Raw genomic sequence first — 16,001 nt, 5'->3', positions numbered from 1 at the left:
ACCAGGAGTAATATATTTTCTAAATTTTATAAGTGACGAATTCAGCATTGAGAGTTATGGTATTCAAGTCAATGAATAACCTAACATTGCCTGTATCTGAGAAAGCCTTGACCTTCACTTTACCTGATAAGATCATTATCGATTTCATGTTGATAAGTTTATGAGCTTTATACTTTTTAATTGTACGGTTGGTTCCTCTTTTCATTCACTGCGGTTGATAGTTGAAATACATTTTAAGCCAAATGCAATTATTTTCTTTGAAAGTCATTTACTCCAAGATCCTCAAGCAAACAATAATAACAAAATGGAAACAGAACATCAGCAGCTACATTACATTTATATCATACCTTTGAGGGCGGGATGGAGTCCCACGGCGTTGGAAATAACTGTTTCTGAACAGAAATGCAGGGCTCCGTCAGGCACGGTATGGGGTGGGGTAGGGGGATAAAGGGATGGGAGAGGTGTTTGTGGCGGTTGAAAGGAAGATGACGGATATGCTGTGTCGTAGACTGAACAAATTATAGTTCAACCATAGATATCTTTCGATCAGTCCAGATGAGAATGCAAAATCTGTCCATTACCATGACTTAGAAGCTGTTATCACACAACTGCAGAATTGGTTTTGTTGGTGTCATAGCAAAACATCTTCGTCAGGCGATAATCAGCAGAATTCTTGTCAAGCTTTGTTTGCTATGGAGAACATTGTTAGCGCCAACGTGAAATTTTTATGAAAGATATCTTCAAAAACTGCACCAATAATAAACATGACGTCTTCACATTATTGTAGCCGACGTAATCGTTTGAAACTACATTAATTAAATCAGTTCCTTCGACTCTAGGTTAACGTATATGAATAACTCCAGATAGGAAAGGGGATCACAACAGGTCGGTCAAACTGGGTGGGTCTTGAGACGAGTTTTCAGTGAGACAAGGAAAAGGACGAGGTGGAGGGACTTGTGCGATAGAGTTACAGAGGTTGGGAGTAGAATGGCTGCAGGGTCGACCGCCAACAGTTTGGCTGGTGAGTCGGCGGACATGAAGCAGCGTTCAGGTTGGTAGGAGCAGGAGTTCGCAGACGTAGGAGTGAGCAAGGCCAAGGAGGACTTAGAAAGTGAGGAGCGCGTCACAGAATGGATGTGGTTTGAAAGACGGTTGATCGACCATGATGCTGAGGTACACTGTTGGCTCCTGAGATATAGAATGCACCAATGCAGGAATAAGTTGTCATCACACGAGATTTGGGGGCGCTGACAGGAGCCAGGCTAGAGGGACTCTATCTTGTTGACATTCAACTGCACGGAGTTAGCTCTCATCCAGAGCTTAGTGTTTGACAGGAAAACTGTGAAGACAGCAGTGGTCCTGCAATCGAGGCTGCAGGCAGAGAGGTAGACTACGGTTTCACCTGCACACATGTGGAAGTTGACTCGACGTCTCCGGATGATGCTACCAAGAGGGAGCACATCGATGTTCAAGAGGAGGGTATGAATAACCGAGCCCTGAGAAATGACGCACTAGATGGTGTGGGGACAGGAGGAGAAACCATTTGTGGAGATGAAGTGGAGAAGGTGTGAGAGGTACGATGTGAACAATTCAACGGCAGAACCGTGATGTTTGAGGTGAGAATAGAGAAGGTGGATGAGGTTAGAGTGGTCAACCAAGGGGAAGTATATAGATATTGTGAAGGAGAGAGACGGAGCCCTGAGGGACGCCACAGGTCATGTTTCTCTGGCTATAGGTGAAGCCGTTAGCAGTGACAAAGTCGAGACCGTGGGAGAAGTAGGATTTGAGGCAGGCGAGGGAAGGTCCGAGAAGATTGAATTGAGAGGAGAGGCGGTGTTGGAGAATAAAATGTTCAACCGTGTCAAATTTAGCAGAGCGGTCGAGGAGAATAAAAATGGCACAGAGGGCCCTACTTGCAAATGCTCAGAATGTTATTAATGACTTTCACGAGCATATAGTGGTCAGGGGTCCACTATGGTTCATCTAACTGTTTCTCATCAATGATCAGAACGTTGATAACATGGCACTCAGGGAAACCTGGATCACGCTAAATGACACCTTCCCCCTCACTCAGGCCACACATCTGGGCTATAACTACAACCATGCCCCACTCCACAACCGCCGTGGCGGTGGTCTGACCCTCAACTCCAGGGCATTACTTGGCCTGTGCCCCAACTCCGCTGGCTCAATCCCATCTTTTGCTCAAATTACTCTGCCATCCCTACCATCTCTCGTTAAAAATTCTCCTAATTTACCGCCTCCGAAAATCCTCCACTTCCTTCATCTCTAACATTTTCACTATTCCAGCTTCCCGCTGCCTCGGCTCCGACCGCCTTATCATCCTAGGCGACTTCAATCTTCATTTCACGCCTATTGTTCCACCTCCTCAAACTTCTCCTCTCTCCACTCCTCTCCAAACTTCTCCGAACACATCCACAATGTTGCATACTTTCACAGTCATCGGCTCGACCTGGTGATAACCCGGGGCCTCAGAGTCCCGGATGTGACCATCACCGGCATGGACAACACTTACCAACATTTTATATCCCACAAATCTTACGTCCCTCTCCGCACTGCTTCCAAACCGTCCACCATGTTCTACAGCCCGATGAAGAAGAGCTCCCCGCCATCCCTCTCTGCTGCCCTGGAGTCTCATGAAATCCTGCCCCTCTAGCTCTCCTCCAGCCCCAACCAATCCTCTGCTTTTACTCTCCTCCGCAGCACCCTCTCCACCACACTCTGCATCATTGCCCCCCCTCACCTCGCGAACTGCTTCCTATTCCTGATCCACACAATGCTTCACCAGCCACCTCGGCTCGCTAAAGTGTGAGGTGCAAGCTGCTGGGCGCACTTGGCTCAAATCGGGCCTAACGGTCCACCGCCACATCTGGCTGGACCTCATCATCAATTACCGCTCCGCTCCCGCCTCAGCCAAATCACCCTTCTGCCCCCGGTTAATCCTGGAGGGGAAAGGCAATCCCAGGCTCCTGTTGTCTACCGCGAAACGACTCCTCCAGGTTTTCCGCCATGCCTCGCATATACTTTAATCCGGTTCCCACTGCAGAAATGCTGGAATCTACTTAGCTGCCACTGCCCTTCCATCATGCACCCCCTCCCTACTACCCCCTCCCGAATTCGCTGCCCCCTTCCCCCAAACACACACAGGCACGGACTCCGAATACTACTCATCAATCCTTTCCCCTTTGAAGCTGAAACCCCTCCTCTATCACCACGACCATATCACCCATAAAGCTTACACCTGCTAACTGAACGCATTCCCCAAACCTTTCCTTTATACCCAGCTCCATCCCCTTGACCGTCTGTTCGCCGATATCATCAGCTCCATCCGTTCAGCGGGCTCCGGCCTGCTCCACGTCAAACGCCCAACCCGCCCTAACCACGGTGGCTGGGTTTCCAGACTCTCTGCCCCCACATTCTGCAAGTCCATCCAACAATCCCTTCGCCTCGCTTGATTCGTTGCCTTCTTCAACGCTGGTCTCAAGACCTTCCTCTTCGATCGTGCTTTCAGCCGTCTTCACACCTCTCTGACTTCCTTCACGCCTTCCACATCCTTCCCCATGCGCGTTTCCTGACCCCGTACTCTCCAGCCGCTTGGGAAGTCCTCCTGACGTGAAAGTCGCGCTAGAGAAGTAATTGTTTTGTTTTTGCTGTAATTTTTTTCTGCTTCTGTCTCCGCCCAGTCACATGCGTCAATAACCAGGGCCGCATTCTGAGACTTCTGCTTTTCACCAATTTTCTCCCTTGCTGACATCATCCACAAACATGGGTTTCACTTCCATTTAATCTGGAGGGCACCCTACTCCCCCGACAGCATCGACTCCAGGACCGCTGCTGCTCTGACCGATTGTCTGTATGCCATCAAATATTGATTGATCGCTATCTTTTTTCAGTTCAGTGCTGACAGGACAGAGGCTCTCCTGCTCTACTGCTGTCAATGACTTCTCACCCCTGACGCTGTCAACAACTTATCTGCATTGAAGCAAAATTCACCTTACAGAGATACTGAGAAACATTGGTGTCTGAATCCACCCTGAACTTTCCTTGATACCATGTTTCATGCCTCTCACCCACTCTGCTTTCAATCGGTTCCACAATATGTCTTTCCTCCTTCAAATCATTCAACACCCAGTACTCCAGAGGGGTAAAAATGGAAACGTTCATGTTTTCATTGTACAGAGGTTCGCTTCCATCAAAGAAACTTGCACAAAAAACACGGAGAAATAATGAAATATTTGAGAGAGATCTTAAAAAGCTATTTTTTGATACAACATATTTGGAGAACTTCACTCCGGACCACGTGACGGTATTAAAATGTGACGTTTGTGTTTTTTTCTAAATTTAAAATGTTGATACTTTGGAACTTTGTGAGCGATTTTAGCAGCAGCTAAACTTTCTGAATTTTTGATTCCGGAAGTAAACCTCCCTGGGAGTTCCAAACAACACATCTCTTAGCACTGAATGGCACCTGTGTGCACATAGAGTATATCTGTCTGTGTATATTATTCCCCCCCGTCTGACTCAGGCGTGAAAGTGGTTCGGGCTTTCTTCCAAATCTCGAGGGCTTTGAGTAGCTTAGTTAAAGGATTCCACCCGTACTGCCAAAAGAATGCAGTTGCCTCTACCGAAATATTTATTGTATGGAAAAATCACGTGAAATTTGTACTTTTGTTTACATTCTATACAGTAAAAATGCGTGCGGAAAAAAACAAACTCATCCAGGGGAATGTAGTCTTAGCCTTTGTGCTGTATATCTCTGTGTTTGAAGTACTCACTTCGCAAGCAAAAGGATCAGGGTTTGATTCCCAGTCAGGGCAAGGATGTGTCAAATTGGCTGTCACATTTCGCACACAGAACACAAAGTCAATTCACTTGACACGACATTGTGTACCACTTTCAGACACCTCAACGACGAAATCAGGCCCCATCAACTGCAATGATTATTATGTATTTTTTAAACTATGATTAGTACCCTACCCTCTGTAATCCAAACCAATCTGCACAAACTGAAGACGGTCCAAACTCTGCAGCTTGTGTCACTTCTGCATCAGAGTCCAGAAGCCTATCATTGCGCTTATCCACTCGCTCCACTGGCTCCACATTGCACAACATGTGTTTTGGTATCCGTTTATCTACTCATCTGGAAAACCAGCAGATTATTTAGGAGTCTCCAAGCAAAACTAAACTTTTGATGCATGATAGCAACCGAGAAATGGAAAACTCTGTCTTGAGAACGGAACGTGCACAATCCTCCTAGAGGGATGTTTGGTTTCACCTCTTCCCTGAAAGCGTTAAGCACAAATTGGCCGGTGTTAAAGCGTAAGGAATTCAATATGTGAGACTGTGGGTGGGGAATTATTGCTGGAGTTCAAACAGCTGGAACTGTGTAACTTGCCTACAAACGCACTGTCCAGCACTCTATGTACGCGGATCAAATTCAGATCCTTGTCCTCTTGTTTTCATCTCTCCGTGGCTCACCCACTTTTTTTCTGCGACCTTCTTCAACCTCACTCCCTCAACTGCTACGTACACTCTGGCGCAGATTTACTAAATGTCCCATGCTTCACCCTGGCTAACATCAGTGGACACGTTTCCATTCACTCTACTCCAACTACAGAACTCTAACCTGAATCGCTCAGCCCAGCCACCACCGTTAAATCCACCTGAAGTCCTCTCCGTTCAAATGAAGTTACGTAGAGACTCAGTGTTTCTCCATCTTCCTCAGCAATCAGCCAAAACCAGTCACAATACAAGAGCTATTTATACAAATACATGTAACAGATTAAATAAAGCAAATATGTTAGAATGACAAATTCAGCTTAAGTGGTGTCGGAGGGAATCGGAGGGCAAAGCCGTGATAGAGCCGATGCCCCGCAGAGGGTACATAGCTTAGCTGATTGATGCAATCGCTGTGCCGGAGAGTGGAGTAGGGAGAGAGCGGCGGAGTTGTTGAAACACGGCAAATACTCACAAAAGTGCTTACAAAAACTTAACAAAAAACTTAAAAAAAACTTGAAGTTTATTTTTAAAGAAAAGCTTAATTTATTTTTCAATTCCGTTAGTTACAGAGTGAAAGCGAGAGGGAGAGAGAGGAGATAGTTGCATGGCAGGTTGTGTGCGAGGATTGCGGTATGTGGGAGTTGATGGAGGGCAATCAGATCCCTGGCAGCTTCATTTGCAGCAAGTGTCTGCCTCTGAGGCAGCTCCAGTTCAGAGCAGTTGAGCTGTAATCTGAGGTGTAGATACTGAGCAGAATTAGGGAAAGCGAGAGCTTACTGGATAGTTTTGTAGAGGAGCCAGTCACTCCACTGAGGCTCAGGGAAGGTATAGATTACCTTACTGATCAGGGACAGCGCACCATGACTGACAGTCAGGCAGGTAAAGGGGCCCCAGCAAGAGTGGCAGAGAAGCACCATGATTTAACCTTGTCCAACAGTTAGGAGATGCTTGCAATTTGTGTGGACAAGGAAGCTTGTGAGGAGGATGGGCAAACTGACTACAACACCTCTATACAGGAGGCCAGACGAGTGTGGAGAGATAGACGGAATTTATTTATAGTTGGGTACAGTCAGGAAAACAGGCACACTTCTCTGCAATCGCAACAGGAGACACGAAAGCTCTGGTGATTTCCTAGGGCCAGCGCGAAGGACGTCGCCTCAGGGCTGTTGAAGAAATTGAGGCAGAATTTGGGGAAGAATTTGAGGCAGGAGGGGGAGGATGCATTTGTGGCAATCCACATAGATACCAGCGATAAAGGTTGGACCAGTAGGCACATCTTGAGGAGTGAGTTCAAGGAACTGGGAATTAAAATAAAAAGTAGAACTTGCAAAGTAATAATATCCCGATTACTGCTTGAAACATGCACAAATTGGTACAGGTACGGACAAATTAAAAACACGAAATGCGTATCTGAAAGAGAGGTGCGGAGGCAGGGGATTTCAATCTACGGGCCACTGGCACCATCTCTGGGTCAAAATGGATCTATTCTACAGAGATGGGCTCTCTATAAACCGGACTTGGACCTACGTCCTGGCAAAACGAATAAATAGAGAGGTAGTGGATGGGGTGTGTGGGGTGTTGGGGGAGAGGAAGTCTACAGCTACAGTTGGAAATAAACCAGCAAAACTAAGAACGATGAAAGTGGTAGAGCAGGAGGGTAGGTTATTTTAGGAGGAGTGCCAGAGTGGTTGGAGTTCGTATGTCTCGAAGCAATCCGAGATGGCAGCAACGGATTTTTCTGCAGGGGTGAAAATAAATTGACGTGCGTGGATGTCAGCAAGGGGGAAGGAGTATACAAATCGGAAAGCTAGTGCATTGAAATCGTGGGATCTGTGTAGCAAGAGCGAGGTACCTGAGGGGTGGAGGCGAGCAGAGTGAGTTCATAGCCGTTAAAATAATTGCTTGGTCGTGAAGATGATTATCAGCGATACGTGTACACTTTTAACAATCAGGGTATGTGCTATCAAGAATTTTTTCAGAAAAGTTAATGCTACGTTAATACACATTGGTTTCACTTGCAAAGTTTCTGTAATTTAGATCATAAAATATGCGCCCCGTGCAAGGTGCAGAAGATAAGGAAGATATATGTTAAATGGAATCACTTCTGCTGCAGTTGGTAATCTTGTTCCAGTTGTAAAAAAAAATCATCAACCAAGATTGATGGGAAACAACGCCGTTTCACATATCTAACAATAATATTAAAAATAAGAAAAACAGATCATTTTCTAGAGAGGGAGAGATTAGACTGTGTTAATGTTCAGACGGATTTGGTGATCTTGTACACCATTCTCAAAAAGCTGGTTTGCCGGTGAAGCATGCAACTAAGAAGGCGAACAGCATTTTAGCGTTTAGTGCAAAATGTTGAGAGTACAAGAGTAGGGAAGTGTTGCTGCAACTGTACAGGGCCTTGGTGAGACCGCATCTAGAGTACTGTGTGCAGTTTTGGTCTCCTTATTTAAAAAGGACAAACTTACCCGAGACGGGGGGCAGCGTAGATTCACTAGGTTAGTTCCTGGGATGAGGGTACTGACCTATGACGCTAGGCTGAATAAACTAGGGCCATATTCTCTAGAGTCAGAAGAATTTGGGGAGTTCTTATTGAAACAAATAATATTCTTAAAGACCTGGATAAAGTAGACAATGTGGGTCTGTTTGCCCTGGTAGGAGAATCTATAACCAGGGCTCACAGACTTAAAATTAAATGTCAACGTTTTAGAACAGGGTTGAGGAAACATTTCACTACCAATTTCACTACCCCAGAAGGCTGTAGATGCTCAGTCCTTGAACAGCTTCAGGGCTGAGACTGATACATTTTTTTAAAAAAATAGAGGGATTAGGGCATATGTGGGAACGGCAGGTAGTTAAAGTTACGTCTAAAGATCAACCATGATATTATCGAATAGTTGGGCAGGCTCGAGGGGCCGAATGGCCTGCTGCTGCTCCTAATTCTTATGTTCCTATGATCTAATAAAATGTGTAATGGTACAGAATGATACGCTTGTTTAATTGCGTCTCAATTTGACACGCTGCCACGCCATTTGTACGCGCAGACAAATGTAACATTTTGGATAACCTCTGGTGGCTCTCTGCTTCGCTTTAAGCTTGCCTCTAAATGAAGATTCTTGAAGAGTTTGCTATCCATCACATTAAAGGATCTCGTCTTTTGTCATTTCTTTGGTCACTGAATGAATTGCTCTTACTCCTTTGGTCATCACCGAGGGCCGAAGTTGTGTTAAATGTCAAAGCTTATTTACGGACTAATTGCTGGCAATATTTGAGGATCCAAACTGTTTATTGGGCAGTGTTTGGTTGGTCAAGTCTTGAAACTTCGTTTCGGGTTGGGGATTTGGCTAGCATTGGGCACGGGAATGTGGTTTTGGTCGCTTTTGGAGCAGTGCCTGGGATTGGAATTGTGCCTCTGAATTGGGCAGAGGTAGGAATTAAATAATCTTGTACTTGTTAATAGCTGCAGATGCCGCACACTATCAGTGGTCTGGCTCGCTGATTTCAGTACACTATCCCACTCCATTCCACAAGACCACGTGAATTTCCTAACGCTCCTGGAGAAAAATCCCTTGTATGCCAACTACGCTCCACTGGAAGCATCTGAACTGGGAAAATTCTGGCCCTCCTCCTGCAATAACCTGCACTCCTTGGTCACCTTTTCTGATTAACTTACTCTCTATCATCCTCGTCACGCTTGACCCCATCATCTTCTGAATCGCGTTCTACATGCACAAGTCCTCCTGATACATCAGCAATATCCGATCACTCAAATCTTTGGTAGCCTCTGCTGAACGCACCTGACGCAACTCTCGTGTTCTTTCACCATAACCCTGCAAACTGGTCCTTTCTGTCGCCACTATCCGCTCCCCAAATCTCGATCAACGTCTAGCCCCTATCCTCCCCTTCCTCCTCAATTTTGCCCTGTTTCCCCGTCTTTGTTCCCCCACTTCGTTAGCAATGTTAAACTCAAACTCTGCTCGCTTGAAACCAGCTCTACCACTGTTCTCCATTCCCATCTGCACCTCCTTGATCCCAACTAACAGACCGCGTTAATAACTTCCTGTGCACTGGCACAGCACGCGTCACCCATACACTAAAAAAACCTTCCCTTGACCCAACTCTGCTCTCCAACGAACGTCCCGTTTGAAGCCTTTGTTGTCGTTCCAAGCTTATAGAATCGGAGTAGCTTGCCAGCTTCGCTCTTTCCTCCAACAGCAGTCCATCCGTGAAACCCTACATTATGATAATAATAATAATAAAATCCTTGCATTTGATATAGCGCTTTTCACGTCGGGAGGACGTCCCAAAGCGCTTCACAGAACACACTGTAAAGTGAATTGACTGTATATTTGTGGGCGAACGCGGCAGCCAATTGCGCACAGCAATGTCCCACAAACAGTCGTAGATTGAAAATGACCAATTTATTATTGTTTTTGGTTTTGGAGGGATTATTATTAGGCTCTGTGTGGAGTAAGGAAACTTGCCCAAGGTTTCGCCCTCTGCCTGGAATTAAACTCAGGTCCCTCACTTGCAAAGCGAGTGCTCTAACCACTGAGCTACAGGACTACATTCTGTCGCCTCGCCAATTAATCATCAATCAGAATGATCAAAGGTTATGAAAGTGCAAGAAAGGTCGATAAGTTCGAGGGAACAGTGAATTCGGCCACGGTTAGCGTGTGAAATGTGAGGCAAAGATGGGTTTGCTGAGAGCAGGAAACGAACAGTGAGTAATCACAGCAGATAAGAGAGCTTATAGGTCATATAAGTGTCCATGAGCGACAGAAGTAAATGTTTGATAATCAGATTATGCGCTATGAAGTACTTTACAGCAAACTTGATTCTAAGTAATCACACATTGATTTTACTTGCGAATTGTTTCCTCATTGTACGTAAAGTTTACCTTTAGTCCAACGTACAGAAGATATGGAATATAACTCTTTGACGGAATCAACAGCTGCTGCAATTTATAATCTGGTACTTGTTGTAAAACTAAATCATTAACCTGCCTTGATTGGAAATCATACCTTTTCATGATCTAATAAAAGATAAAATGGTTCTCCATCGTAAGTCTTGTTTGATTGGCACTGTATTTGAAACGCTGGAATAGCACTTCTGCACCCAGACAAATTAAACATTTTGGGTAAACCCTGCTGTCTCGCTGCTGCTGTGACCCACAACCCCAAATGTGTGTTTGGCTTTACCCGAGGCTTCCTGAAAAACACTATAAGTATCACACGAAAGAGCTCATGTTTTACCATTTCTAGATTAATCAATGGCGAGATTTATTCCTATGATCGACATCAAGGGCTGAGGGTTCAAGTAAATGTAAAATACCTTTTACGAACATTCTGGGGCCAATGTTTGATGTATCAGACTCTATATTGTGTCAAGGTTTGCGATGGGGTTTGGTTGGGGAATGGTTGAGGCCGTGTTCGGAGCTGGGGATGTGGCGAGCATTATGTCGGGGGATGTTCTTGAGGCCGGGATGGGGCATGGAATGCGGTTGGTATTGTTGGTGGAATTGAGACAGGGGCTGAAATTAGTTAAGAGTTTGCAGATGTTGTTCGATTATGGGTCTTTGACTCGGACCGGTCAACGAGCTGGGATAAAGATGCACATTTATCAGGGGCATACCCCGAACCGGCCTCGCACACACTGCTTCATTTCACTGTATCACTTAAGTTCACCACTACACTTGGAACAGAGAGTAGCTAATATTAGGTATCAGTGTTACATACAGGAATATTTCATGAACAAACAATTTTAAATTAAATGTATCGCCCTTCGTCGTAGATAATGTCCAAGTACACATTGCAGTGACGTGGTTCAATGTCAAGTGGGCAGAGATGGAGGTGACAACACATCAGGTGGAACCAGTTGACTTTTCAGTCGAGACTTGGGTTTAAGAGAGCGAGGTGTTGGGTATGTGAGATCTAGAAGCTGTTTGTGTCAACAAAAATAACAGCGAACTACACTTGTATAATGGAACTCATGTCGGAAAGGCATTCAAGGTCGTTAGACAGTAAGTGTTTTTTGGACCCGAGCTGGGAGTTGCGGTTAGGAGATGTGGGGGAAAATGAGAGAAGGTTGTTGATTTTGCCAAGGCAAGGTCAAAGGGGAAGATTTCTACCCATTGACCTAAATGATGTAAAAGAAGGGTTGAGGTGGCGATATTGCATGATAGAATTCCAGCGTGTGAGGACAGAGATGCTGCATAACCACCGATAATAATTGGGGTGGGAGGTGTGGTGGTCGAGAAGCCGGCTGTTGTCCGCTGCGCTGAGTGAGCTGACCAGCTGATATGCATTAAGAGGCCGGATAGTTAATTGGCAGCAAGTCAATGGAGAGCTTTAAATGTAATAACGAGGTTTTCATACTAGATTCTGAGGGATGCGTAGGCGATGAAACTAAACAAGAAAGGTGATGGTTGGTTATCCGAGTCAGGTTTCGGAGAGGACAGGAGCTTCAGAATTTTGTATTATCTGTATCTTCTCGAGCAAAGAATTGGGAAGAAGAGCGAGAAGGCTTTTGGTGTAGCTAAGCCGGCATATTATGATATGGTGTTTCAGGATCTTAGTAGCCTACACAGCAAGGCAATGCTGGTTGCGGGCAATGTTACCGAAATGGGACAAGGCCGAAAGTATGACAAACTTAGTCTCTCTATTTCTCACAAACAGTCTCTCTGTCTCTCACACACAATCACTCTCTGCCTCTGTCACACGATCTCTCTCTCTGTATCTCACACACAGTCACCCTGTTCACATATTAGTAATTAGTATTAGTATAATAATATCAATTAATTATTAGTAATAAGAATAGAAATAATAATATACTATAAAAAGATATAATACTCCTATGCTAATATAAGATATTAATAACAATAACGACAATAATAAAGCAAAGATAATACGTTAATGACAGTAGTATCAAAAAACTAGTGATACGATCGCTTTCTCTCGACACAGAGAACCGTATCAGAACTGAGCACTGGCTGAGCCTGATTTCGGACCGGAGGAAAAGTAGTGATAATAATGATTACAATAATGAGTGTGAGAAAGGGGGGCGTGGACGTGGGATTGGTGTGAGAGACAGAGAGAGAGAGAGGGGGGGGGGGGTGGGTTATGAGTGTGAGAGAAACCGAGAGAGAGAGTTTCAGTGTGATAGAGATAGAGAGGGAGAAAGGGTGAGTGTGAGAGCGATGAAGACAGAGAGAGAGAGAGAGAGAGAGAATATGAGGTGTGAATGAGAGAGGGGGGAAGAGGGTTATTGTGAGAGAGACGGAGTGACGGTGAGTGTTTGTATGTGAGACAGTGAGATAGAGTGGTGAGCGTAAGGGACAGAATACTTTAGAATATACAACACAGAAACTGGCAGGCATAACAGGCCTGATCTCTGATTACAATCCTGGTTTCCATATATCAGGCATAATTTATGTTTAAGAGGCCTCGTAGCTGTATAACAGGCCTTGTCGCTATGTCACAGGCTTCAACTACTAATAGCAGGCCAAGTCTCTGCACAACAGGCCTTGTCTCCATCTAACAGACCTCGTGTCTGAATAGAAGGTCTGTTGTCCATAGGAAAAGGTTTTTTGACTTTAAAACAGGCATGTTGTCTCCATAACAGGCCTGGTGTCTGTAGAGACGGCTTGATATTTGCATACCAGGCCTGTTGTCCGTATAGGACTAAACTCTGTAGAATTGGTCAGGTCTCTGTATAGCAGCATTGGTGTGTGTATAACTGTTCTGATATAACAGGCCTTTTCTTTGTTTAGCATGTCTTCCCTCTGTATGACTGGTCTGATCTTTGTACATCAGGCCTGGTCTCTGGACAAAAGGTCTGGTCTCGGTAAAGCAAGCGTGTCATCTGTATAACAGTACTGGTCTCCGGATAAGGTCACGTTTCTCAATAGCATTCTTGATCTCTGTTTAAGAGGCCTGATCACTGCATACGAGCCTGGTTTCCATACAAGAGGCCTGATGCTAATCCTTTCAAATGAAAAACACATTAATGAATTGGTAATTTTCTATCCAAGACTGTTTGTGGTACACTGCTCTGTGCAACAGTACACTGCTCTGTGCAATTGGCTGCCACGTTTCATCCACAAATGTATGTTGAGTTCACTTTACGATATGCTCTGTCAAGTGCTTTGAGATGTTGAGAAGACGTGAAAACCTGTATATCAAATGCAAGGATGATTATTGTTATGATAATGTTTATTATTATTTCTGTTTAAGAGGCTGGCCTCTGTATAACAGGACTGTCGTCTGTATAATAGTCCTGAGCAGTGTATAACTGGAACGGTTTCTGTATAACTACCCTGGTTTCCATATATAACAGGTCCAGTGTCTGTAAAACACACTTGGTGTCTGCATAGCTGGCCTGGTGTCTGTAAAATATGCCTGTATAACAGGACATTTGTCTATCTGACAAGTTTTTTGTCTGTCATAACAGGCCTTGTGTCTGTATATCAGGTCTCTTGTCTATATAACAAGCCTGTTGTCTGCATAACTGGCCTTGGTTCGGTATAGTTGCGTATTTTCTCTGCGCCAGACCTGGTCTCTGCATAATATTGCTGTTCTCTGTACAACAGGCCAGTTCTTTGTATAGCAGGCTGATCTTGATATAACAGGCTGTGTCTCTGTATAAGAAGTCTTTTCTGTGAAACATGTCAGTTCTCTGTATAAGGCCTGGAATCTGAATAACAGGCCAGTTCTCTGTATAACAGGCCTGATATTGGAATAATAATAATCCTTGCATTTGATATAGCGCTTTTCACGTCGGGAGGACGTCCCAAAGCGCTTCACAGAACACACTGTAAAGTGAATTGACTGTATATTTGTGGGCGAACGCGGCAGCCAATTGCGCACAGCAATGTCCCACAAACAGTCGTAGATTGAAAAATGACCAATTTATTATTGTTTTGTTTTTTTGGAGGGATTATTATTAGGCGTGTGGAGTAAGGAAACTTGCCCAAGGTTTCGCCCTGCCTGGAATTGAACTCAGGTCTCTCGCTTGTAAAGCGAGTGCTCTAACCACTGAGCTACAGGACTCCACATAACCGCCCTTATCTCAGTATAACTGTTCTGGTATGTGTGCAACAGGCCTTGTTTTCATACAACACAACTGGTCTCTGTAAAGCAGGCCAAATCTCCGTATAACGGATCTGGTCTGTGTATAACTGACCTGATCTCTGTTTTGCAGGAATTGTCACTGGATAACGTGCCTTGTCTTTTTATAACTGTCCTGCTCTCTGAGTAAAATGCCTCGTTACTGTTTTGCAGGCCTGATTTCTGGTTCAAAGGCTTTGTTTCCTTATAAGATATTCAGATGGCTGAAGAACAGTACCTGTCTCTGAAGAACTAGTCGGCCTGTTGTCTCCATAACAGGCCAGGTGTCTCTATGACAGACCTGGTCACTGCACAACCAGCCAGTTATCTACAAAGCAGGACTGGTCTCTGCACAATAGGTCTGGTTTCTGTATAGTAGTCTTGGTCTCTGTATAGCAGGCCATATCTCTGCATAACAGCCTGATTTTCATACAAAAAGGCCTAAATTTTAATAAAAAAGTGTCCTGTTGTCTTTATAAAATGCCTGGTCTCTGTGTTACAGTCTTCTTCTATTCATAACAGGCCTAGTCTCTGTATATCAGGCCTGGTTTCTGCATTATATGCCTGGTCTGTGTAACTGGCCTTATGTCTGCACAAACGGCCTGTTGTCTCAATAACAGGCCTGGTTTCCGTACGAAAGACCTGTTGCCTCTATTGCAGGCAATGTGTGTGTTTAAAAGGCCTGATCTCTGTACAATTGGTCGGGTCTCTGTATAAACAGCCCTGGTCTCTGTGTATCTTGTCTGCAATCTAAAAAACAAGCCTGCTGTGGATATAACGTTCATTGTCTCTGGTTAGCAAGTCTTGTCACATTATAGGCCTGATCACTATATACAAGCATAGTTTCCATACAAGAGGCCTGATTTCTGTTTAAGAGTCCTGATCTTTGTACAACAGGACTATTGTCTGTATAACAGGCCTTAACAGGGTATAACTGGCCCGCAGTGTATAACTGGTATCTGTATAACAGGTCTTGTTTCTCAGTAACAAACCTGGTGCCTGTTATATTTTGTTCATATAACAGGCCTTATGTCTGTATAACATATCGGTTATCTATATAACAAGCCTGTTGTCTGTATAACAGGTCTTGTTTCTGTACAGCTGGCCTGGTTTCTCTATATCAGGCCTGTTTTCTGCATAACAGTCCTGATCTCCGTACATCAGGCAATGTCTCTAAATAGTAGGCTGTTCTGGATATAATAGGTATTGTTTCTGTATAATAGGTCTTTTCTATAACAGGTCTGGTCCTTGTATAACAGCCCTGGTCTCAGTGTAACCAGTCTGGTCTGTGTGTTACGGGCTTGGTCTATTTACAACACGACTACTTTCATTATAAAACGAATGGTCTCTGTATAAGATTCCCGGTCTCTG

The 16,001-nt window shown here is 44.5% G+C and overlaps 1 non-coding gene across 1 annotated transcript; it reads right to left on the bottom strand.

Annotated features, from left to right (window-relative positions):
* Positions 1-14,501: 14,501 nt before the first annotated feature.
* Positions 14,502-14,573, bottom strand: trnav-uac. The gene has a single exon. It is a non-coding gene; the product is annotated as a tRNA-Val (tRNA).
* Between the last annotated feature and the right edge of the window lie 1,428 nt (positions 14,574-16,001).

The sequence above is a fragment of the Callorhinchus milii genome, unplaced genomic scaffold (assembly GCF_018977255.1).
Source record: "Callorhinchus milii isolate IMCB2004 unplaced genomic scaffold, IMCB_Cmil_1.0 Scaffold51, whole genome shotgun sequence".
NCBI classification, from domain to species: domain Eukaryota; kingdom Metazoa; phylum Chordata; class Chondrichthyes; order Chimaeriformes; family Callorhinchidae; genus Callorhinchus; species Callorhinchus milii.
This window is presented reverse-complemented; position numbering and strand designations above follow the sequence as displayed.